This window comes from Nicotiana attenuata, chromosome 11, assembly GCF_001879085.1.
Source record: "Nicotiana attenuata strain UT chromosome 11, NIATTr2, whole genome shotgun sequence".
Classification (NCBI taxonomy): Eukaryota; Viridiplantae; Streptophyta; class Magnoliopsida; order Solanales; family Solanaceae; genus Nicotiana; species Nicotiana attenuata.
Window position 1 is genome coordinate 25046740 of NC_031999.1, and position 24339 is coordinate 25071078.

The window sequence follows — 24339 nt, forward strand, 5'->3', positions numbered from 1 at the left end:
ACTATATTTAGTAGACTTGCATCAGGATTCGTAGTTGCTCATGACTTGTGACACCCCGGTTTGGACTGTGTCGGGCTGGTTTTTCCGCTATTTCATGTTATTTAACTATGCTTAGATCATTATTATGCTATTTAACTGTTAAAAACTGAGAAAATGGTTATTGGCTGGCCTTGTCTTCACGAGAGGCGCCATCACGATCGGATTCGGGGTTAGGGTTGTGAAAGTATCCATACCACCAGCCGCACTAACGCTGAGAAAGCGTTCAAGAATCCATAACCAGGATGCAAGGCCTTTTTCACAAAACACCGATCTCAAGTGACGCTGAAGACGATACCCACTTACTTTAAACATCGAAACTCCTTTAATACCCATAATCTATATCTATTTGTTTATTTATTTATTATATATTAAAAGCACGAAGACCCTTAACGAAATGTCATCCTTTTTACCCTTTAAAAACATATTTCACATTGGACACAATTATAATTTAAGTTACCTTTCTAATATTTAGGAATTTGAAATCAACTAAATTATGGGTATTTATAAATTCTTCCTTATTTAAAAAAAAAGTAACTAACACCAAAAATGGAAAAACCAAAGTTGGAATATGCGTCTAGAGTTCTTTTAGGTTTAGAAATCTTTATTCTTTAACATAGAATTATATAATATTCAAAGAGTGACGCAACAATTGGAAATCGTAGTAGGAAACAAAATTTCATATATTTAGAACTCCATGACGTTTAGAAGTTTTTATCCAAATATAACCATTAATATGTTATGTAAAAGAATTAATTGAAAGAGAATGAATACATAGAAAACTATAGAAATAAAGTCAGTAGTCCTTTCCTTTTTTTATTTGAGTTATTCACATTTTTAGGAAAATAACCTAAATTATAATTGTGCTCAATGTGAATTTTATTTTTAAAATGTCAAAAAAAGGAACGCATTTTCCTAAGAGTCTTTGTGCTTTTAATATAGCTATAAATCTATAGATTATGTCGACATTGTTTGCAAATATGATTGTCACCATTGTCAATGGAACATCGAGGCCAATTAACTATTTTCTAGAGGTAATTCTTCTTTAATCTTTGAATTGTAATAATCAAGTAGATTGGGGCTTTATATAGTGAATAAACATAATGTGTCTGAATTATATTCAATTGGACAAAAGAAGCTACTTTATAATTTTATCGTGCCTTTCCACACTATGATTTAATCCATATTAATTCTGATGCAAAGAACAAATAACTATTTGTTGCATGAATAAGCCAATAGTATGCCATGTTCATTTTTCCTTAAGAAATAATTATTTTTCTCTAAGTCTTTTTGTAAGTGTGAGAATTTTTACAATTATCAATGCTTCAACTAATACTCTATCTTCAACCTCTATTTACTCCTTCAACATATAATCTAAGTTTCTTCTTCTTTTCTCTAATAAGCTTTTATCTGAATGAAAAACAATAATGATATATTTTAGACACTGTGTTGTATTGGTAAGATATTCAATTATAGAGATTTTTTTGCTATATTTACAAGTTAAATACAATTTTTTTTTATTGTTCTGACTTTTTATGTTAGAGGTTAAACAAAAAGATGAGTTCGAGTCACTCTAAAATAGTAATTATGATAACATTCTTGTTGTTCACTTTTATATTTAAGAAAGAATTCAGACTAATTTTAAATTTATGGTATTTAATCTTATTTTAGTTTATTAATTTTAAAATATAAATTTTACAAATAATCGCTAGGCAATACGTGCGAGGCACGTATGCTAAAACTAGTTGTCTATAACCTTTGGTTCACATAAACGAGGCGAGAAGTAACTTGTTATCTATTGATATTCTATAAAATTTAGAGTACGTAGAAAACATCTATTACTAAGAATTCTTGATTTATCACTAATGACTAAACTACAATAAGGAAGCCCAAGTCCCCTACACAAGACAAATGACCAAGAAATGCATGTGATGTTTTTCCCTTGTTTTACTTTTAAATGAATTATATAAGGTATGTTCCCAAAATTGTATTTTTCGTTTTTATTTTCTTGGGTCAGAAAAAGAAAATACACTTTTCCTGCATGTAGTACTTCAATTTGGCTAGGGTTTTTCAGATTCAGGAGCAATTATCTAAATGTTTACTATGTATATAACGACAATGCTAAATAATTTTGCAACATCGGATCACTTCAAAAATAATTAAAAACAAATTATACTCATTTGCAATTATAATTAAATATTATATTATAAGTGCATATTTACTTGTTATAACAAGTCAGACTTTATCTTCTACAATACCTGATTAGACTTATTTTAAAATATTACTCATTGCTATAGATCATCTGAACCTGATGATGTAAAAAGTTAATTTGAACTCGTCAAAGATAATAATTCTTAATCTCTGGAATTAGTAAACTGATTAAGGCAAATACATTCTATAGTAGGTCGAAATTTACTGATTATTTAGCACGGAAGTACTTTTATTAGTGTCAACCATTTCATATAGTTCTACTTCATATACAGATATGAAGCTGGGCCAAGGAGTCCAAAGTATATTGAACCTTCGAAGGAGTTACAGCCAACTCCCTGTCCCCTGTCTCTCTCTCAATTGAAAAACTGGCCTACTTATTTTATTCTACAAATGCTAATCAAGTGACACACCAGATTATTTGACCAAAAAAATTCTAAGCCCTTTTACTTAAACCAATTTAATAAATAGACAAGGGGTGAATTCTAGTTAAAAGTAATAAATTCCATATCCGAACAACTTGGACGGTATGGGACCGTGTCCAAGTCAACACACGGCGAGTTAATGCTCAATGACTAGTAATAAATATGAGGATGAAAACATGCAATAAATGTGATAAATGACATTAAATGTAATAAGAACGAATTTGTCACAATGTTAAATGAGATGGATGATTCCTTCCTCTGACTACAATGTGTGACAACAGACAATAAAAATGAACTATGTGTTCTTGGATCCTGTGAACTAAAGAGGAATATTATGTGATGGAATCAAATAAGAAAGACAAGACAAGCTTTTTGTATATTCTTGATAGTCAACTCTTTGTAAGATGTTCTTTTCTAAAGGTCCCGAATCCCCTTTTGTTTCCTCTTTCTTCCTATTTATAAGGGATATCCCTAGAAAACCCTAAAAAAAGTACAATGTGGGGGAATATTCAACAGAATATTCCTATTCACAATCATAGGAATATTCTAACAATTGCAGCCGTTTGCTCTCTACTCGACTCGGCACTCGTCTCCCCCTTTGAGCGACTCCTCGCTACTGGACCATGCTTGGTTTTGACCTCGGCCTTAGCTCGTCCATCTGCATTCGCCAAACTAGACCTAATTTCGGCCCATACAGTTAGTCCCTCCGCTTATTGAGGTCGTCCTCTTGAGAGTTCTTGATGAGCGGATTTTGTCTGTGCCTAATCACAAGATATTCCGCCATGGCGAATGAGCTGATTTGGTCGACGTTGCGTTGATGACGGGTCGAATCAAAGGTTGTGGTTGGCGTGGCTAACATAGGATGATGTCATGACTACGCGCGTCATCATTACGCATCTTCCCAATGCAATGTGTCATTTCCAGTACCTCTGTTGCTTCGATCTTAGTGTCAATGACAGTTACTTGCATCGATCTAGGCGCCATAATACCTTATAAATAGGGGAAGGGAGATTCAAAAATGAGACATTTCGAACTTCATACTCCTTTGGCACTTTGCTTATTCTTCTGCTTCTTCTCCAACCCTTACTTCTGATTTACTTCGGCTTTTCAGTTTTAGCTTTCCCATTGATCAAGCACTTTCCCGTCGATACCCTTCTTCCGGTTCTACGGTATACACGTTTCTTGTAGAAATGACAAACTTCCGTCACATTTCTGATATAGTTTCTGATGCCCCCCTTTTATTGGTGGCTATGCCTTCTAGTAGTGGCGAACCCACGGTTGCGAAAGATGAAAGTTTTCCCACCGTGGAGGAGATAGTTCCTCGAAACCCGTTGGTCAGATAAGACTTTTAGAAGGAACCTGCCCCTGCTCCCGAGCAGGTTCTATCATTTATGGGGTCAAATCAAATATCTGATATGCGGTCTAAATTTCGTATTCCTGCTCACATCGATAGCATTCCACGAGGAATGACTTAATACAAATTCACCGACCTGGGTATTGCGCTTTCTACCAATACCCATTCTTAGTGGGTTACTCTCTTCCTCTTTCCCCGCTCGCTGAGGAGTTCTGCCGTTTTTATGGCGTATGCCCGGCACAGCTTTCCCCTTACCTATATAAGGCCTTTATTATGCTAGAAAAGTTTGCAGAGTTGGCCAGTTGTGAGGTCTCCATTCATCATCTACTGCATCTCTTCTCGCCTAGTTTCTACAGGGGGACGCTGATTCATCTCCGCCACCGTGGGACTAAAGGGTTGGTGACGGGAATGGATGATAAGGCGAATCACCAGTTCTGGTGCAGTTACTTCTTCGTCAGGACTGAGCACGTAGTGGCGGACCCAGCCGGGTTCCCTGAGTAGTGGAACTTCAATCGTAAGGGCCTTTTCCACTCGTCATGTATTTTGTTTATCTCTCCTCTTTTTGTTTCTGACTTGCTTATGTCTTTCTACTTTCAGCTAGTAAGCATCCACCTCCCTTGGTTCCTGATATCAAGGACTGGCTGACTCGCGTCTTACCTCACATTGTGGGGATTCACGACTGGATGTCCTTTAACAAGCGGTTCGGTCTCAAGCCTTTGATTAGTGAGTCTGACTCCCATTTCTGCGAACCTTTCTTTCTTTATTGTTTACCACTGTCTTGTCGTCGTTCTTGTTGAACATAATTTTCTTTTTGCGCCAGGTCGGCGAGCATCCAAGAAGGCGAAGGCTCCGATACCCGCATTCCGCCAGGCAGTCTTTTCGGCTGGAATGCAATTCGTACTGGCTGAGTCTGTACGAGAGAGTCAAACTCTAACCCCGCCGTTGGGTGGTTCTGTCCCACAGGTAGCCGTTACATCGACTGAAACCTCCGATCACCACGTCCTGCACCTTATAGATGAGTAGTCTCATGACGAAGAGGAGGTAATACCGAGGAAAAGGTAGAGGGTAGAGACTGGAAGGGTCGGTGCTGCTGATACCGAGTCAGAAAGGCCCATCATTTTGGATGCGAAGGCAGCACCCTTACCAAGCATTGAGGCTCCTCCCACGTCAGCTATCGTCATGGAGGAAAGGCCATCAAAGGTCGAAGGGGCCTACGACAGAGGGGGACCTGCACGGATAGCTGAGGTTAGCTCATCATTAGCAGACGGAAGGGATTAAACCGTCCTCGTAGAAGATGATGGGTCGGGCTTCGATGTCGACCCCAAGGAGGTGCGGTCTTTTGAGGAGAGGTTCACCCAAGTGGAGATAAGGATGGAGGGGCCTGATTGGCACATAGTAATCCCTGTAGATTATGATCTTTTGGCAAACTCGGAACTGGCGGTACTGGCCTTCGCTCCTCTATGCGCGAATTCTTAGAACATTTTGCTGCAGATGCTGAAGGATGCGTATCTGTCATTGGGTATATCCGGCATGGCCTTGCGAGTAAGTTTTCTTTTTTCATGTTAGGTTAATTCATTTCGTATGTGTATCTTACTTCCGCTGACTTGTCTTTTTTTTGCATGTCAGACCCTTATCACGGAGATTGAGCGCGAATGGCGGGAGGAGCGGAGGACGACCCTCTTTAAGAAGATGGTATCCAAGTACAGAGAGTACTGTTCTAAGCACCGATCGCTAGTCAACTTACTTAGCCAGGATGGACATTTTCAGTCGCTCCGCGATGGGCTCAAGCAGAAAGATGAAGAGCTGAGGGAGAAAGACGAGTAGCTTATGAGGGACATCGGCAGATGCAGCGTGCTTGAGGGGGCGCTGAAGGCTAAGGAGGATGAGCTCCAGATGAGCAATGGGGTGATGGCCGAGAATATTGACCTTCAGGAGCAGATGGCGTCTTTAAAAGGTCGAGCTTGAGTAGAGCGAAACAAGGCCCATCAACTTGAGGGATGAGTTGAGTTAATAGGGGTGTATTGTGGTCCGGGCCCGGGCCTAAATGGGCCAAACGGGCCTGGGCTGAGGCGGTCTCGGGCCTAACATGAGTGGAACCGGCCCACTGCGATCCTAAGCCCACATGGTCCCGGGCTAAAGGGGCGGGCCCGCGGGCCTAAACGGGCCTAACGGGCTTTTTCGTTTTGGGCTATTTTTTTAAATTTTTTTTATCTAAGGCAATTTCGTGTAAACTATATATGTATAGACTAATACAAATTGCATATATAGTTATATATATATATATATAGTATATAGTATGTATAATATGTAAATATAATTATATATTGCCTTATATAATATATAGCTTATGTATATTATATATACTATATATATATACAAGCTATAGATATAGTTCAAATTAAAGTTTACATTTAATACTTGGTATCAAAGCTGCAATTTAAAGTTTACATTTAATACGTCAAATTAAAGTTCAATACCTTCAACATAATACTTTAAATTAATCTAGCAAACTAGAACATTAAGCATAATACGTCTAATAATTTTAAAATAACACAAATTGTCTCAAATTAACTTAAAATCTTAAATACGAATGTCTGGAGAACGCGCAAGACAACTCTTTATATGCCTCCTTAAAGAGCCTATGCCCTCCTTTCGACGACGAGTGTAGACTCGACCACAGTTCTTGCACTTTATTATGTAAACTTCTTCATTTTCTTCTACCACATTAAAATGTTCCAAAACAAATGGGTGCAATCTAGAATCACCGGGCATGATTTAACTTGAATTAAGAATTTGAGTTTGAGAAATGAGAGATGAGTGAAGACTTGAATACTTCAATTTGAGTTTGAGAAATGAGAGAGATTGATGAATTTGTGAGTAAAAATGAAAGAATGAGGGGGTATTTATAGTTGAGAATAGGGAAAAAGTGTAATTATAAAAAGTTTGGGGATAAAATAAAGTTTGGGGGCCAAATGGCTATTTTTGAAAGTGCCAAACGGCTGAAAATTGAAGTCCAACGGCTAGATTTTAAAAATCTGACCGTTGGCACTTTTTAAAAAAATTTTTTTTTTTAAAAAAAAAATTAGCCGTTGGGGCCCGTTTGGCCCGGTTGAACCGGCCCAGGCCCGCCTGCCGGTCCCGGGCTCACGGGCTATTTGGTCAGGACCGGCCCGCTATGGGCTTTTGCACCACTAAGAGACCGACCCGTTTGAACCGGACCGTTTGGCCCGCGGGCCCGGGCCGGTCCTGGGCTAGGCCCGAACCACAGTGCACCCTTAGTCGAGTACTAGGGCCGAAGAGCTGAGTCGGGCTGAGAAGGTCAGAGTGGCCACTGTGGCAGAGGAGGCAGCCCTAGGAGCGCCCTTCGTGTTTGCAGATCTGACGGGCCACTGCGGTGAAAACTTCGGCGTTGAAGGAGGCGAGGTTTGAGGAGCGAATTGAGGGTTTGGAGGCGGAGCTGTCTGAGCTGAATGAGCAAGTTGTCGCCCTAAGAGCCGAGAAGATGCAACAGCAGGCTCAACCGTCTACATCTCATACTTCTGCCAACCCTAGTGTGTCACAGGAGTTGTACGAAATGTGGGTTCATGCTAAGGCCCAACTTGACATATACAGGTCTACGAAGGCGGCTGGGAAGATTTCCGAGGCAGAATTTGAAGATGTTCGTGTCAAGGCACGTGCAGCTCGTGATGCCTGTGGTTATGATCCCTACATGCCCGACGGGGACGATGATGGAGATACCTTAGATGGGCTTGCCTCCGAACCTTGGTACGACGATGAGTATGCTGGTGACGTCGGTGATGGGGGGAACGATGCGGCATGAAGTCTTTGTACTTTGTTTTTTTGTTTTTTATTCTTTTTGTGTTTTGTTGTTCTCTTTTTGTGGGGGCGTCCTTCACGCCCTTTTTAAAATGTATTGGAATGGAATGATTCAAATGGAACAGTTGTCTTTTGTTGTGTATTTCTGGATCTTTTTTCTTTCTCGTATGTCTTTTTTGAGAAAGTCCCTGACTTTCGGTTGATTGAATGTAAGTTGATTTGACCGACGTTAGATGTAGATCGATTTGAGCAAGGTCGAGTGTCTGTTACTTCGAGCAAGGCCGAATGTAGATCAATTCGAACGAGGTTGAATGTAGATCGATTCGAACGAGGCCGAATGTCTGTTAATTCGAGCGAGGTCAAATGTAGACTTGGAAAATAATTCGAGTGAGATCAAATGTATATTGATTCGAACGAGGTCGAATGACTGTTAATTTGAGCGAGGTCGAATGTAGACTTAGAAAATAATTTGAGTGAGATCAAATTTATATTGATTAGAACGAGGTCGAATGTCTATTACCTCGAGTGAGGTCGAATGTAGACTTGAGTGAGATCGAATTTATATTGATTCGAACAAGGTGGAATGTCTGTTAATTCGAGTGAGGTCGAATGTAGACTTATAAAATAATTCGAGTGAGATCGAATATTGATTCGAACGAGGTCGAATGTCTGTTACTTCAAGCGAGGTCAAATGTAGACCTAGAAAATAATTTGAGTGAGATCGAATGTATATTTCCTTTGCGTTGGCATGATTGTGTAAACTTGGTGTTGTGTAAGAATGTCATATGCTGCTGTTGGCGTGATTATGTACACATGGTGTTGTGTAAGCATGTCATATGCTGCTATTTATTCATTGGAGAATATTACATGTTTATGATTGGTCCGTACATGCATTCGAGGAGTCCCTGTCTAACTAGTCCCTTCATCGCTCGGCCTAGAGAAGTAGTCGATAGGCGGGGCGATGAACTTAATAACTAAACTCCGAGACCCTCTTCGTCGCCTCATTAAAAACCTCCCCGAGAAAATCCAATTAGGACAAAACTCGGATGAGGGAAAAGGAGTACGACTTAGGGAAGTCTATCTTCAGAAGTTGAAGTATTTGAGGTGGGCGACGTTCCAATTGTTTGGTAGTAGTTTTTCCTCCATTGTTTCTAGTTGGAATGACCCTTTGTTTGCTGTTGTCATAATTTTGTATGGTCCGTCGATATGGTTCCCAGTTTTCCTTCCCGAGGGTCTTTGCTCGCTTGTGTTTAGTCTTTGAGTACATAGTCCCCTACCTTGAGTGGTCTGACTTTGGCTTTTTTATTGTAGTACCATTTTGCTTGCTGTTTTTGAGATATCATTCTCACGTAGGCCATGTCTCTTTGCTCATCTGTTTTCATCGAGGTCTTGCACTCTACTTTCATCGTTACTTGGTCCGCTCTCGTTGGAGTATCTCAAACTTGGCTCCCCGACATCGACTGGTATCACCGCATCAGCCCTATAGACTAGTGAATATGGCATTTCTCCTGTGCTTATTTTTGGCATGGTGCGATATGCCCATAGCACTTTCGGTAGCAGTTCCAGCCACAGTTTCTTGGCGTCCTGAAGCTTCTTCTTCATGATGTTCAGTATTATTTTGTTGGAGGATTTTGCCTGACCGTTGCCTGCAAGATGATATGGTGTGGAGAGTATTCGCTTGATGTGCCATTTCTTGAAAAATTTGGCGGTCTTTTTTTCGATGAATTAGGGTCTGTTGTCACAACTGATTTCTTTGGGGATGCCGAAGCGACATATGATGTTTCTCCATATGAATGTGATGACTTCTTGTTCGCATATTCGGACGAATGCTCCTGCTTCTACCCACTTGGAAAAATAGTTAGTAAAAACCAAAAGACATCGTACATTACCTGATCCTGCTGGAAGGGGTCCGACGATGTCCATCCCCTATTTGATGAACGGCCAAGGCGATGTGACTGAGTTGAGGTCTTCGTCTGCGTGGTGGATCATTGGAGCGTATTTTTGGCATTGTTTGCACTTTCTAACAAAGTTGGCGGCTTCCTTTTTCATGGTGGGCTAAAAATAGCCTGCCCGTATGAGGCATCTAATGAGGGCTCGATTACCGGTATGGGCTCCCATAGTGGCCTTCATGCACTTCTTCGAGGACGCGCCTAGTTTGGTTTGCTCCTAGGCATTTAGCCAAGGGGTCGCCAAATGTTCTTTTGTACAAGTCATGGTTGATGATGCTGTATCTGGCCGCCTGCATTTGAAGCTTCTTGGCTTGTTTTTTGTCGGGTGGGAGGACTCCATCCTGCAAGTATGACATAATACAGTTGCGCTAGTCCCAAGTCATGTTTATAGTGCGTACCTCAATTTGGTCTATTGATGACTGGAGGAGGGTGACCACATTTTCTTTTGCGTATATGTTCTTGGTGGCTGCTGTTAATTTGGCGAGGTTGTTTGCTTCGATGTTTTATGCTCTTGGTACTTGGTCGAGTTGGCACTCGTCGAACTCGGGCAGTAGCTTATGAATTTCTGCCTGATATTTTTGTAGCCTTTGTTATCTGATTTGGAAAGTCCCTATGACTTGGTTGACGATGTGTTGCGAGTCACATCGTAGAATGACTCGCCGTGCTCCATACTTGAGAGCTAGTTTCAGTCCTGCAATTACGGCTTCATCGGCCTCATTGTTAGTCATGTCGGGACACCGTATAGACTGGCGAATGACTTCGCCTGTTAGGTCCTCGAACACGAGTCCCAATCTAGATCGTGACGCGTTAGAGGGCCATCGATGGACAGGACCGATAGGTCGGGTGACTTGGGGGAGGCGCGGGCTGCTTCCTGCTCGGCCTCGGGCAGTATTTTGGTGCTAAAGTCGGCGATGAAGTCGGCAAGTACTTGTGACTTTATCGCTGTTCGCGGTTGATATGTTATATCGTGCTCGCTTAATTTGATGGCTCACTTGTCCAATCTACCTGACAACTCAGGTTTATGTAAGATGCTCCTTAGGGGGAAGGTCGTGACAACCGAGATGGGGTAGCATTGAAAATAGGGTCTCCGCTTTTGTGCAGCTACGACTAACGCCAGAGCTAGTTTTTCGAGGTGGGGATACCTCGTTTCGGAATCGACCTGGGTTTTGCTAATGTAATAGATTGGAGATTGCGTACCTTTGTTTTCACGAACCAAGATTGCGCTTACTGCAACGTCGAATACGGCCATGTAGATCAAGAGGCGTTCGCCTGGTTCTGTCTTGGCGAGTAATGAGGGAGAGGACAAGTATGCCTTTAGCTCTCTCAGGGCATTGATATATTCAGAATTCTACTGGAGTCCATTATCCTTTTTGAGCACGTTGAAAAATTTGTGGCATCTGTCAGAGGATCGTGAGATGAAACTCCATAGGGCAGCTATACAACCGGTCAACTTCTGCACTTATTTCTTGCTGGTCAAAATTTCAGGTATTCCCTCTATAGCTTTGATCTGGTTGGGGTTGACCTCGATGCCTCTTTGCGACACCAAGAAACTGAGGAACTTCCTCGAGGTCACGCCGAAAGCATACTTTTCGAGATTCAGCTTCATGCTGTATCGTTTAAGTATGTCAAAGGTTTCCCTCAGGTGGTCGATATGGTCCTCTTTTCTTTTTGATTTGACTAACATGTCGTCTATATAGACTTCCATCGTTTTGCCGAGTTGCTCTTTGAACATCTTGGCGACCAGCCTCTGATAAGTCGCCCCTGCATTTTTCAATCCGAACGGCAGGGCTCTGTAGCAGTACGTCCCTTAATGGGTGATGGAGGTGGTTTTTTCTTGGTCCTCCTCCTCAATTAGGATTTGGTTGTAGCACGAGTAGGCGTCCAAGAAGCTTAATAACTCGTGCCCTGCTGTTGCGTCGATGAGCTGATTGATGTGAGGCAACGGGAAGGAGTCTTTTGGGCATGCTTTATTTAGGTCCTTGAAGTCTACCCACATGTGCCATTTCCCATTTTTCTTTTTCACCATGACCATGTTAACGACCTATTGGGGGTACTTTGACTCTCGGATGGAACTGTAGGCGAGCAATTTTTCTACCTCTTCGTAGGCGACCATCGTTGATTGCAATGTTGAACTTTCTTCTGACTTGTCATACCGATTGGTAGAGTGGATCGACGTTCAGCTTATGCGTTGCAATGTCTTTCGGGATACCCAGCATATCTACATGGGAGAAAGAAAACAGATCAGCGCTGTTAGTTTAAAATTTATGGTATTTACCTGGTTCTTTGAGTTTGTGGCCGATGTAGGCCTTTTTGTTATGGTCGCTTTCGTCCAGCTGGCGGGGTCGAGGTCTTCCACTGTTGACCCTGTGGATTCTATGATGTCAGGGTCTCTGACGACATCTGTTTGCTCGTCTGTCTCGAGTCCCAATTCGGTAATTGCTATGCTCCTAAGCCTTTCTCTCTTAACTATTGAGTGTATGTGCAATCTTGGGCGATGTGGTAGCATTCTTGAGCTGTGCGCTGCTCACCGCGGATGCTGAATATTCCCCATCGGGTAAGGAACTTGATGACCCGATATAAACTGGAAGGGATGGCCCTCATGGCGTGTATCCAGGGTCGCCCTATAATGGCTTTGTAGGCTGTTTCTTGGTTCATGACATGGAATGTTGTTTCCAGGGTGACGCCCCTGGCCAGAACGGGCAGTGTTATCTCTCGGAGGTTCGTTCAACTGCATTGTTAAAACCTGTTAGTGTTATGCAGCGTGGTACTATCTCATCCTCGAGTCTCATTTGTGTGAGAACTCTGGGGTGGATAATACACGTGCCGCTCCCATCTTCTACCATGATTCTTTTTACATCGATATCTGAAATTCGTAAAGTAATGACAAGAGTGTCGAAATGAGAAAAGGTCAAACCGCGGGTATCTGACTTATCGAAGATGATAATGTCTTCGAGGTCATCATACCGTTCGTGGGTGATCGACCTTTTCAATTTGTGTGTGGTGGTGAAAGCGAGGGAGGGTGGCTTTGGGGGGCCTTGATATGGTTCTCGTCCACGGGCAAAATTGGCTCTCCCTGATCGCTCATCAGCTCCTTTAAATGTCCTTGGTGGAGCATGTTCACTACTTCTTATCGTAGGGCTATGCAATCCTCGGTCATGTGGCCTCGTTCCTGATGGAACTCGTAGAAGGCATTCGACTTTCTGGAGTATGGGTCCGACTTCATCTTTTGTGTCCATTTCACTATTTCTGAAGGAGAAACACAAAAATTGCGAGCAGATAAAAGTGGAGGCATACCTCTTTCGTTTTGGTGAGTTACCATTTGTGTCCTGGATGACCCTTTGGCTTGGCGGAGAGGTATTGGGGCAGTCGTTCTGATGTACAGTTGGTGCCTTTCCCAGTTGAGGCATGGACTTGCACGATCCCTTCGGCTATCGTTTCGACGATCTTTCCTTGATTCCATTTGGACTGTCGTTAGCCGTTGGGATGGACCATTGAGGTCGTCCTCATCGTTAGCCATTGGTTTGGACCATTGAGGTCGTTACCTGCATCAACAACGGTGTGAGTGTTACCTGTTGGGTGAGGAGCATGTTGCTTGTTGATGGGTATTGCGGTGTCGACTCATGCGGTGTTCCTACTCGCCCCTTGAGCGGGCTTGTCGAGTATGTTGCTTAGGCTACTTGTCAGCCACGCCTCCAGTAACTTTTTCTCTACGGGCGGCGCTTCATCCGTCGTGGACGTGGAGGCTCCCTTCTCATGCGAAGCGGTTACGCTACCATGGGGAGGAGGAAAGTCACTTTATCTGGGTGAGGCAACGCTCGACGTTACATTCTCCTCATCTTCCCTGTCCACCTCATTGATGGTGCCTAGGAGGTTGGTGGTGACACCCATCACTGTTTTCAGTCTTTCCTCTCCTTTTCCTGCCATTTTTAGCTTATGCAAACAAGAAAAAAAGGGAGCTTTTTTTTTTAGATCTAGAAGAAACTAAAATTTTTAACTAGGACCTCCCACAGACGGCGCCAAATTGTTTGACCAAAAAGTATTAAGCCTTTTTTGTTAAACCAATTTGATGAATAGACAAGGGGCGAATCCAAGTTGAAAGTAAAAATTCCATATCCGAAATCAAACAACTTAGGTGATATGGGACCGTATTCAAGTCAATAAATGCCAATTTAATGCTCAATGACTAGGAATAAATAAAAGAAAGTAAACATGCAATAAATGTGATAAATGACATTTAATGTAATAAGAAGGCATATATCACCCAAATGTTGGGTGAGGTGGATGTTTCCTTCCTCTAAGGTAACACGTGACAGTAGACAATGGAAGTGAACTATGTGATCTTGTGAACTAAAGAGGATTGTTGTGTGATGGAATCAAACAAAAGAGACAAGACAAGCCTTTTGTATATTATTGATAGTCAACTCTTTACAAGATGTTCCTTTATAAAAGTTCTGAATCCCTGTTTTTGTTTCCTCTCCCTTCCTATTTATAAAGAATATCCCTCAAAAACTCTAAAAAGTACAATATGGGGGAATATTCAATACAATATTCCTATTCATAACCTTAGGAATATTCTAGCATTTGTAGCCGCTTGCTCTTTACTCGGTCTCGAAATTGGTCTCTCCCTTTGTGCGACTCCTCACAACTGAACCATGCTTGGTTTCAACCTCGGCCTCAGCTTATCCGTTTGCATTCGCTAAACTAGACCTAATTTTGACCCATACAATATCAAAACCATATTGCACAACCAACACTAAACAATTAAAAGACAGGTAGAAGACAAAGAACAATAACAAGCATACGGTAAGAGCATAATAAGTAGCTACCTCGCTCTCATCCAACTCTGTCATACTGATCCCAGACCTTGGGGTCCAGTTTTGAACCGTCTAGAAGCTCAAAAGCAGAATCGTCAGAGTCATAGATTATAGCGTCCTCCCTTTCGTCGGAATCATATCAATCTACTCCTACATCATCAACTTCTTCTTCCTCTGCCAATTGTTGTTTTCTCCCACGAGAAGAAAATTTGTGCACAGTAAAATCGGAGGGTCCAATTTCCCGTCATTATGATGCCCCGTAAACATACTTCACAAGGCTCGAGAATGGGGTCGAGGTTCACCCTCGTGGGCTGTCGATGCTCGACCTCGGGGCAGTGCAGACCAACGGCTATATTGGAAAAGAGGGGAGTTCCCAAGGGGTGCAACTAGAGCCGATAAAGTCTGTCAGGCTAGTCTGAGCCCATATCATGACATCAACTAGCTTTTCCATCTCCATATCTTTGTAATAAATGCGTTTGTACTATGTTGGGGTTCCCCCTTCCTATATAAAAGGGGATCCTTGCCATTTGTAGATATCTGTTGCTCCACACTATACAGAAGAACATTCTCTCTGCTCTCTAGCACATTCTCTTGATATTATTGCTTCCATTTATTGTCTTCATTATTGTTCTTCATTTATTGCTTATTATTGGCCATAAAGAGCCTTCATTGATTTTATCATAACTTTTAGTCGCTCTTCAACTACCTTCGATAGCTCCCAGCCGAGCACCGGAATCGACCTCGAGTCCCCCGAATCGACAAGCTCGAGACCCCGATTGCTAACCTATCGGTTTAATTATCACCTTATTCCAAACTCATATCTCGTTTCTAAGTCTTCCACATAGCATCAACTGCTTAACAACTAGCATACAAATAGATCACGTATTTTTAGAGTCCCATAATCAAATTTAATTATTATTACCATTTTCACAGTAAACAGTTTGGCGCCCACCATGGTGCTAAAAATAATAGTGATTATTTTCTTGCTAGTTTTACTACACAACACAAGTTACCTTTCACACTTTTTCTTGCCCGAGATCTTTGATTTCAGGTCGGAATGTCTGACCCAATGAACAACAATCTCGAGAACCACGGAGAGAATGGTGCGGCTGTTCCAGGTGTCGGTATACCACCACGAAACCCTGTGAACGCATCGAAGCCAACCTCCAAGGGTACGACCTCACGCGACGCCCAATGCATTGACACCGGTCCTCGCATTCACCAGGAAGCGCGCCGAGAAGTTCCTTTGGAAACTCGGCAAAATCAAACCTGGGCAAAAAAAAGAGATTCCTCGGCATGTCGTTCATATGATTATTGGAGGGACCGACATTCCCCATGGACCCATGATCAAACGGAAAAAAATATCTATCGCAATAGATGGGCCTATTCGGGACCGCATGGTCAAAGACACCGTCGCATTTAGTGAAGAAGATCTCGAGACCTTGGCAAAACCACACAATGACGTGCTGGTAATCTCATTTATTTTAAGCAACGTTCGAGTTAAATGTGTGCTCATGGATCCAGGTAGCTCGGCCAACGTAATCAGGTCAGAGGTAGTAGAACAACTTGGGTTGCCCGATCAGATCATGCCCATCTCCCGGATCCTCCACGGCTTCAACATGGCCGGCGAAGTAAAAAAGGAGAAATCACCCTCCTAGTCGACACGTCTGGTGCGGTTCGGAACACCAAGTTTCAAGTCATCGATGGCGACATGAGATACAATGCATTTCTTGGAAGGCCGTGGATACACAGCATGAGGGAAGTACCGTCAACTCTGCACCAGATGATAAAATTTCCAACAAAGGATGGCATAACGACCAAATATGGAGAGCAATAGGCAGCGAAAGAAATGTTCGCGATTTACCAAGATGCGCCGACCCCCATACACACGACCTCGAATGAGTCTAGGAGCATAGACCCTCGAGGACGACGAAGAAGATTTCCTCGCTCCTCGAACTTTCGTTGCCCCCGAAGAGTTGGATGCAACAAAATCAACAATTGAAGATCTGGAGCAAGCAGTTTTGATCGAACACCTACCAGATCGTAAGGTATACCTGGTGTCGTGCCCCCTTTTTTCCTCCCGCGGAGAACGTCCCGGTTTCGACATTTTCATGGGGAATAACTCTTTTCCTTTTGGGAATTGGGTATTTGAAGAGTCACCACCTAACGGATTATGGTGCATTAGGGCACCTTGAGCAATTAAATCATGGACTAGTTTGCATTACCAGAGATTTAGGGTAAGGGCTCGAAATAACCTTGAGAAGAAGGTGTTAGGCACCCCTCGCGGTCCACAACGGTGGGTCCCGGCCGAACTTATACTCATGTGAATTAGTCAAATAAACAGATAAACAGTGGTGGGTCACCACATACTTGCAAGTAAAGGCATGTTTTGACATTCAAGTAATGAAACAAAGGAAGGGGTTTGAACAAGTTGCATGTATATAAAGAAAGTAAATTTATTTATACAACGGGAATTGGGAAAAGGGGTCCTAGGTTGGTTAGCCTACAGGATCATACCCACACAATGTCCGGTAATCACTCCTCAATGAGGGGCTACACGTGACATTAGCGCATAGTCATCATATCCTTACTACCCAATTCCCTCCCCTTGGTCATAGCCTAAAGCGTTCTAACAGCCCTGAAAGATATCCAATGTGTTCATTACCCGTCCCTTGTTTGTGGCCCTGGAGGTATTTATGACCTCTAATTCTGGGTAGTTCTAGACCATCCTAAGGTGTTTAAAGGAGAAAAAGTCTAGGCGCCAAACAAAAACAAGTAGGACTGCATTTATAAAAAAGGGAAGACAACTAAAGGCTCACATTTACCTCCACAAACATAACAAGCAAGTGCACGTCTCAAACAACAGTTTCAAGTGTTTATTAGAAAACCTTGGAACATGATATCTAGGTGAGCTGAGGGTATACATTACTGAATTAAGGCCAAAGTGTCAAGAACTGAATCCTACTTGCCTACTGATTATAGACTTGCTGAGTATGAGCAATCGTGGATAGCAGAACATGGACTTAAAGTTGCATAATTTAATCGTCCTATTGGCTTGCCTAGGTGTATGACAGTGATGTCCTATGAGCATGATATCTATATCGATTAGAAATGCAGTAAAACGGTAAAACAATTTTATACGACAACTTGAGATCCTACAGGCATGCTTTCTAGCAGTATTAATTTAAGGCAACATTTGAAAACTGATTAAAGAGGCGAACAGATTAATTAATTAAACTGGTTCAGAATAAACAAACATGGATTGAACTGGCTTTGCTAACTGACTGTTTTAAATCCTATAGGCATGATATTTAGTTGAACTGATTTTAACCCTATAGGCATGATCTCTATTATCAAAACTTTTAGATCCTATAGGCATGGTATCTAATTATGTGGAAGTAAGGCAAACAATAACAAATATATTTGAATCAACCTGGATCCTATATGCATGGTATCTACCCAGTTTACCCGCAATATATACACTACCCTCCCTTTTTCACTAAGCACCCCACTGTTTGCTTACAATAATTATTATAGACCAATGAATTGAATGAAAAATTACATAAATAAACATAAATAAATCTATAGGGAGCCTGCAGCAAGTCCTAATGATTTCCAAGCCTCCAGTAGTCTCAAATGCCAAAGTTCCAAAGCCAATTTTATGTCTAGGTGTGTCAAAGTTCCCAAAGGACCTCAAGGATCCCGGGCAGTGCTCACACCCAGACTTTCTCAAATAGTCACTGATTATTGTGCAGTGTGGAAAGGCTAGCTCTGACATGCCAGAGTTCAGAAAGATCTCAAGGGTCTCAAGGCAGTACACATATCAGAGGGGCAGAACCTAGTAATCTAAGAGTGCTGTGAGAGTGCTTGACATAGTTTTGAAAGGGTTTTGAAAATAGTACACTAATGACTTTAAGAGTGAAAAAGGTTTTCAGTAATAGGCAATAGTTTGGTAGTAAAAGATAGTTTGAGAAGAGCACCAAAACTCATTTGAAAACAGCAGATGATCAATAAAACATTCAGATTCAGAAACACTCAACAAATAGATCTCACATGGGGATAAAGGGATTGGGGCACATAAGAGTCACATATAGAAAGCCCAACATGATCACACAATTAAGGGATTAAACAGATATTCACAAACAGGCTGGTTAGGTATCAAATAACTAAGTGAATTATAGACATGCTAATCATACATCGAACAGGACAGAATTTAGACATGTTGGGCAAAGAAGTAAGCAGGAAGACATGTTGAATTCATAGCTGATGAACTAGTGCGGGAATGAAACACATATGGTTTGGATTTCAAAATTTAACTAGAGACAAAATATAACTAGAGATATACCAGTTGGAGAAAAGAATGCAAAATATAAAAGCAGATGCAGTTCCAATATCTAGCCTTGGCTTTCAGCCGGCTAGACCAGTGAGTATCACAAGTAGCAGAGAAGAAAAGAGAGTTTTAGAGTGTAAGTGTGCTATTGTGAACTAATTTTCTATTTTGAAGTGAGAATATGAGAGTCCTTGTATAGCAGTTCGAGGGTAGAGTCAATAAGGTAAAAGAATTAGAAATCAGCAATTAAGGGCAATCAGAATCCAATCATATAAGGGGGTTCAGAATAGACTCCTTTAATTAGGGGCAATTAGCCAAACGGTAACAACAGGGGTTTAATTAAGGAAAAAAAGACCAAATCTTACCAAATAAAGAATCAGTAAGAATCCCAAAGTTATACGGGCAAGCAATTAAGGCAGAAACGACCAATTAAAGTTATAAACGAAACAAAATAAAGTCTATGCATACCAATATCTAACGGAGTAATCAATCAGCCAGAATTTCAAAGTAATACTGATTTCTAGAAAGAATATATATCAATTCCCATAAATAGAAAATGAATTAAGTAAAATTTCACAGAAACATAGAACTTAGCCGGAAAAAATTAGGTCAGAACCCTAATAGGCTCAGTTAGAGAGACAATCACGAAAGAGTCAGCAAGTATCACAAGCAACTTAAATAAAGCTAGAAATAATAGTCAGAATGAACATAGACATGGAGGATCAGTAGAAATGTTGAACCAAGAACTTATTAGAGGCATATTAGGACAAGAAAGCCACAAGACATTCAGATGGCTAAAAGAAATCACAGGAACCCAGGCAAGAACAAAGGCAGTACTCAAATAACTCAGAAACCAAACAAAAAAGTTAAAAAAATTAGGTTTTTTAGCATAAACAAGTTGAAGTTAGAGCAATCTTAATGAAATCGGTTAAAACGTATAGAAACAGAAGATTAAACACTCGAATCACTAAATGTTTTGGATAAAGAAATTTCAAGATACCCTAGTTTAGAGAAAGATGAAAAATATCTTGAAAATCATACGATTTTTGTAAAGAATCACAAGGTTATTGTAAAACTCATAAGAAACAAGTTTAAATCATCTCAGATCTGTACAGATCTAAGAGGTTCAGAAGAAAGAAATTAGGGTTTCGAGGAGAACAACACAGAGGCGAAGAAACCTGCTTAAAACCCCATAGATCGTAGCCGATGTAGGACGTTCTTACTCGGAATCACACTGGAATAGCCTGAAACAGGCGAGAAAGGGGCCATAGATGCGAGCCAACTAGCTCTGGTCCCTTGAGGACCCTGGAGATGGCAAGACTAACGCGAGGGAGGCCATTGGAGGCTTGGGGGGTGGTGAGAAATCATCGCAGATAGCCATAGGTGAGTGTCAGTGAGGTTTGATTAGGGTTAGGTTTGAGAGCGTTTGAGAGAATAGAGGGGTTTCAGGGCGGCGGATGGTGGAAATGAAAGGGGTTTTGGGGGGGGGGGGGGAGTCATTTGGTTTACTTTAGGAAGGGTCGTTTATGGCCATTGATCTCTATGATCAACGGTCGAGATTAAGAGGTATTGGGGCCGGATCGGGGCAGCTGGGTTTATGCTGGGTAATTTTAATTGGGACTAGGCTAGTAATTGGGTTGAATTAGGGCTGAAATTGAAATAAAAATAGGCCAGATTTTAAATATCCACTTTTAATAACTATATAATTTATAATAATAATAAACGAATTCCAAAAAATATCTTTGTGTGCTAAAATGATTTAAAATACTTATTTAGCATTTTAAAAATATAAAAGACCGTTTTATGCATCAATAATATAATTATGCACTGGTACGGGCTATTACTGTAAAAATGTGCAATTAGCCTAAAAAATAGTAAATATAACTATAAAAAATTCACTAAAATATTTGAACACTATGTTGGCATAAATAAAGAATTTAGATGACTAAATCATCACAAAAGTAATTTGAAGAATAATTATTGGATATTTTATATATAAAAGAGAAGAAATAAGTTTATTTTGGAGCTCTTAAAATTATAGAAAAATTATAAAAAAAGCTTATGCATGCCTATAACTGCATATGTACTATTTTGAGAGAATATATATGTATTACAAATATATGAGGAAAAATTGGGTATCAATAGTTGCCCCTCTTTACCCGGGAAGGATGAAAGAGTTTACGGGTAAAGAAATGCTGGCCAATTTTGACCGAATGGGATGTTTCAAAAGATAGAGGCCGGACTCCGGTTCTGAGTTGCCTACATATCCCCGGTTTTACAGGAATTAGGCCATGTGTAGTTCTAGATTCATTGGCGGAATATACCGATGAAGTCATTACAAGAACGGACACGAGATGCGAGAGTGGTTATGGTGAACGGTTAAGTTTGAGCTAGTTTGAAGGAATTGGAGCGAGGTCGCTCCTGCTAGGATAGCGGTTGCTTGCTGGTCTCCTGCATATAAAGAGATGCTACGAACCCGTATTTGTGCAAAAAATTAAACATGATGCAGATTCCCTTTGGACCATGAGAGCTGTCTTTGGACGGTTAAGGATGATGTCGTTGGACCATGATGTCCTGGGCCATGAATTGTCTAGTGAGGGATTTGCAGGCCATGAAATGGTGTTCTCGGGCCATGCAGATGTTGCCTCCGAACCATGATGCCTTTGAATAATGATATGCAAATTTGAGGGATCCTCAGGCCATGGCATGATGTCTTCTGGCTATAAGGATGATGCCTTTTAGACTATGACGCCTTTGGACAGGTCGACGATATTTCAGCCCATTAGATGCAATAATATGATGTTACCGAGACAAGGCTGAGTCTTGTGAAATGAAGGGCAGAGCTTAGCCCGATATAAGAGGAAATAGATAGTACCAGAATAGAGCAACAATTATGCAAGCAGGGACAATGCTTAGTCCCATGCAAATGGAAGGCATTGCTTAGCCTTATGCGAATATGGAGGCAGTGATTAGCCTCATGCAAATATGGAGGCAAAGATTAGCCTCATGCAAATATGGAGGCAGGGATTAGCCTCATGCAAGATGGGGAGGCAAGGAATAGCCTTATGCAAGATAGGGAGGTAAGGATTAGCCTCATGCAATTAGGGAGGCAAGGATTATCCTCATGCAGGTAGGAAGGCAAGGATTAGGCTCATGCAGATATGGAGGCAAGGATTAGCCCCATGCAAGTGGGAGGCAGGGATTAGCCTCACGCAGGTAGGGAGACAAGGATTAGCCTCATGCAAATGGGGAGGCAGGGATTAGCCTCATGAAAATAGGGAGGCAGGGATTAGCCTCATGCAAATGGGGAGGCAGGGATTAGCCTCATGAAAATAGGGAGGCAGGGATTAGCCCCATGCAATTAGGGAGGCAGGGATTAGCCTCATGCAGGATACGGGGAGGCAAGGATTAGCCTCATGCAGGTAGGGGAGGCAAGGATTAGCCTCATGCAGGTAGGGGAGGCAAGGATTAGCCTCATGCAGGTAGGGAGGCAAGGATTAGCCTCATGCAAATAGGGAGGCAGAGATTAGCCTCATGCAAATGGGGAGGTAAGGATTAGCCTCATGCAGGTGGGGAGGCAAGGATTAGCCTCATGTAGATAGGGAGGCAAAGATTAGCCTCATGTAGGTGGGGAGGCAAGGATTAGCCTCATGCAAGGTAGGGAGGCAAGGATTAGCCTCATGCAGGTATGCGGGAGAGGGCTTAGTCCCATGCAAAGAGCGAGTAAAAAGTAAGAGTAGCATATGTCTTAGCTGGAGATATATTCGGTGTCTGATAGACTGATTGATAGTGAGCTTGTTACGTGTACATATTTGCGGACGCTATTGCTATGTCAGATGTACCTGCGTTCAAAGAAAAATTGTAAGTTTTGTGAGGGTGGGGGGAGGTTGGTTCATGCTTCGGTCTGCTCGCCTTGCTTTGCTCCATTCTGGAGGCCTTTTGAGTATCCCTGGGTAACACCCTACTGTTACGGAAATAGAGTTTTCGAAAAATATGCAATTATTGATAAAAATAGAGTTATTTAGAAACATATTGAAATATCAGAGACACTGCAACTTTCTTATGTTAGAATTTTGAGGGTCCTCATCAAAATTCTGCCCCAGTTTGGTAGATGATCTTTCGTTCGCTTGCATTGTTGAACTCCCTTCAGAATTTTGAGAATCCTTCTCAAAATTCTGCCCCAGTTTCTTAATCCATTTCTGACATATGTTGGCGTTGGCTGGACTTGCTCTGGAATTTTGAGGGTCGTCTTCGAAATTCTGTCCCAGTTTCTGATCTTGGGGGGGGGGGGGGTAGGGGAGGGGTGGAAATTTTATTATGATATGGCCGAACCCATAAGGCTTCCTGCGTATCCCCTCTTAAACGGGAATCAGGTCAAGCGTAGTTCAATTACATCAGATGAGGAAATGCAAACAATCTAAGCGTAGTATCTTTTGACTGCGTCTGAATTGATGGGTTTTGGCCAAATTTCTCCATCCATTTCTGCAAGTATAAGTGCACTTCCTGTTAGCACCCTGTGAACCATGTAAGGACCTTGCCAGTTGGGAGAGAATTTCCCTTTGGCTTTTTCTTGATGTGGGAAGATCTTCTTTAGTACCAACTGTCCTGGTGCAAATTGTCTTAGTTTATCCCTTTTGTTGAAAGCTCTTGACATTCTGTTATGATAAAGTTGACCGTGGCACACTGCATTCATCCTCTTTCCATCGATAAGGGCCAATTGTTTATAGCGGCTCCTTATCCATTCTACATCGCTGAGTTCAACTTCTTGTATGATTCTAAAAGAGGGAATCTCTGCTTCGGCTGGGATGACAGCTTTAGTACCGTAAACCAGCATGTAGGGAGTTGCTCCGATTGATGCGCGAACTGTAGTGCGATATCCCAACAGGGAAAAAGGTAGCTTCTCATGCCATTGTTTGTGGTTTTCTACCATCTTCCTCAGTATCTTTTTGATGGTTTTGTTGGCGGCTTTCACGGCTCCATTCATCTGAGGTCTATAGGCTGTGTAATTCTTGTGCTTGATTTTGAAAGTTTTGCACATGGCTTTCATCAGATCACTATTGAGGTTGGAGGCATTATCAGTGACAATGGACTCGGGAACTCTGAATCGACAAAAAATACGATCTTTGACAAAGTCTGCGACGACTTTCCTGGTTATAGCTTTGTAAGATCCAGCCTCTACCCATTTAATAATATCTTGTTCATAAATTTGGCATCACAATAATCTCAAAGATTAGGAAAATAATTCAAATATGCTGGTTGCTTTAGGCGCGATTAATAATAAATTATCATGACTATGGGTACGGTTCCCGTGGCATGATCACGATACGTAATTCCCAATTCGGGTGTGCATTTCATGTGACCCGACCATAACTTCGAACAATAATTAAAATAAACATGTCGTGAATCG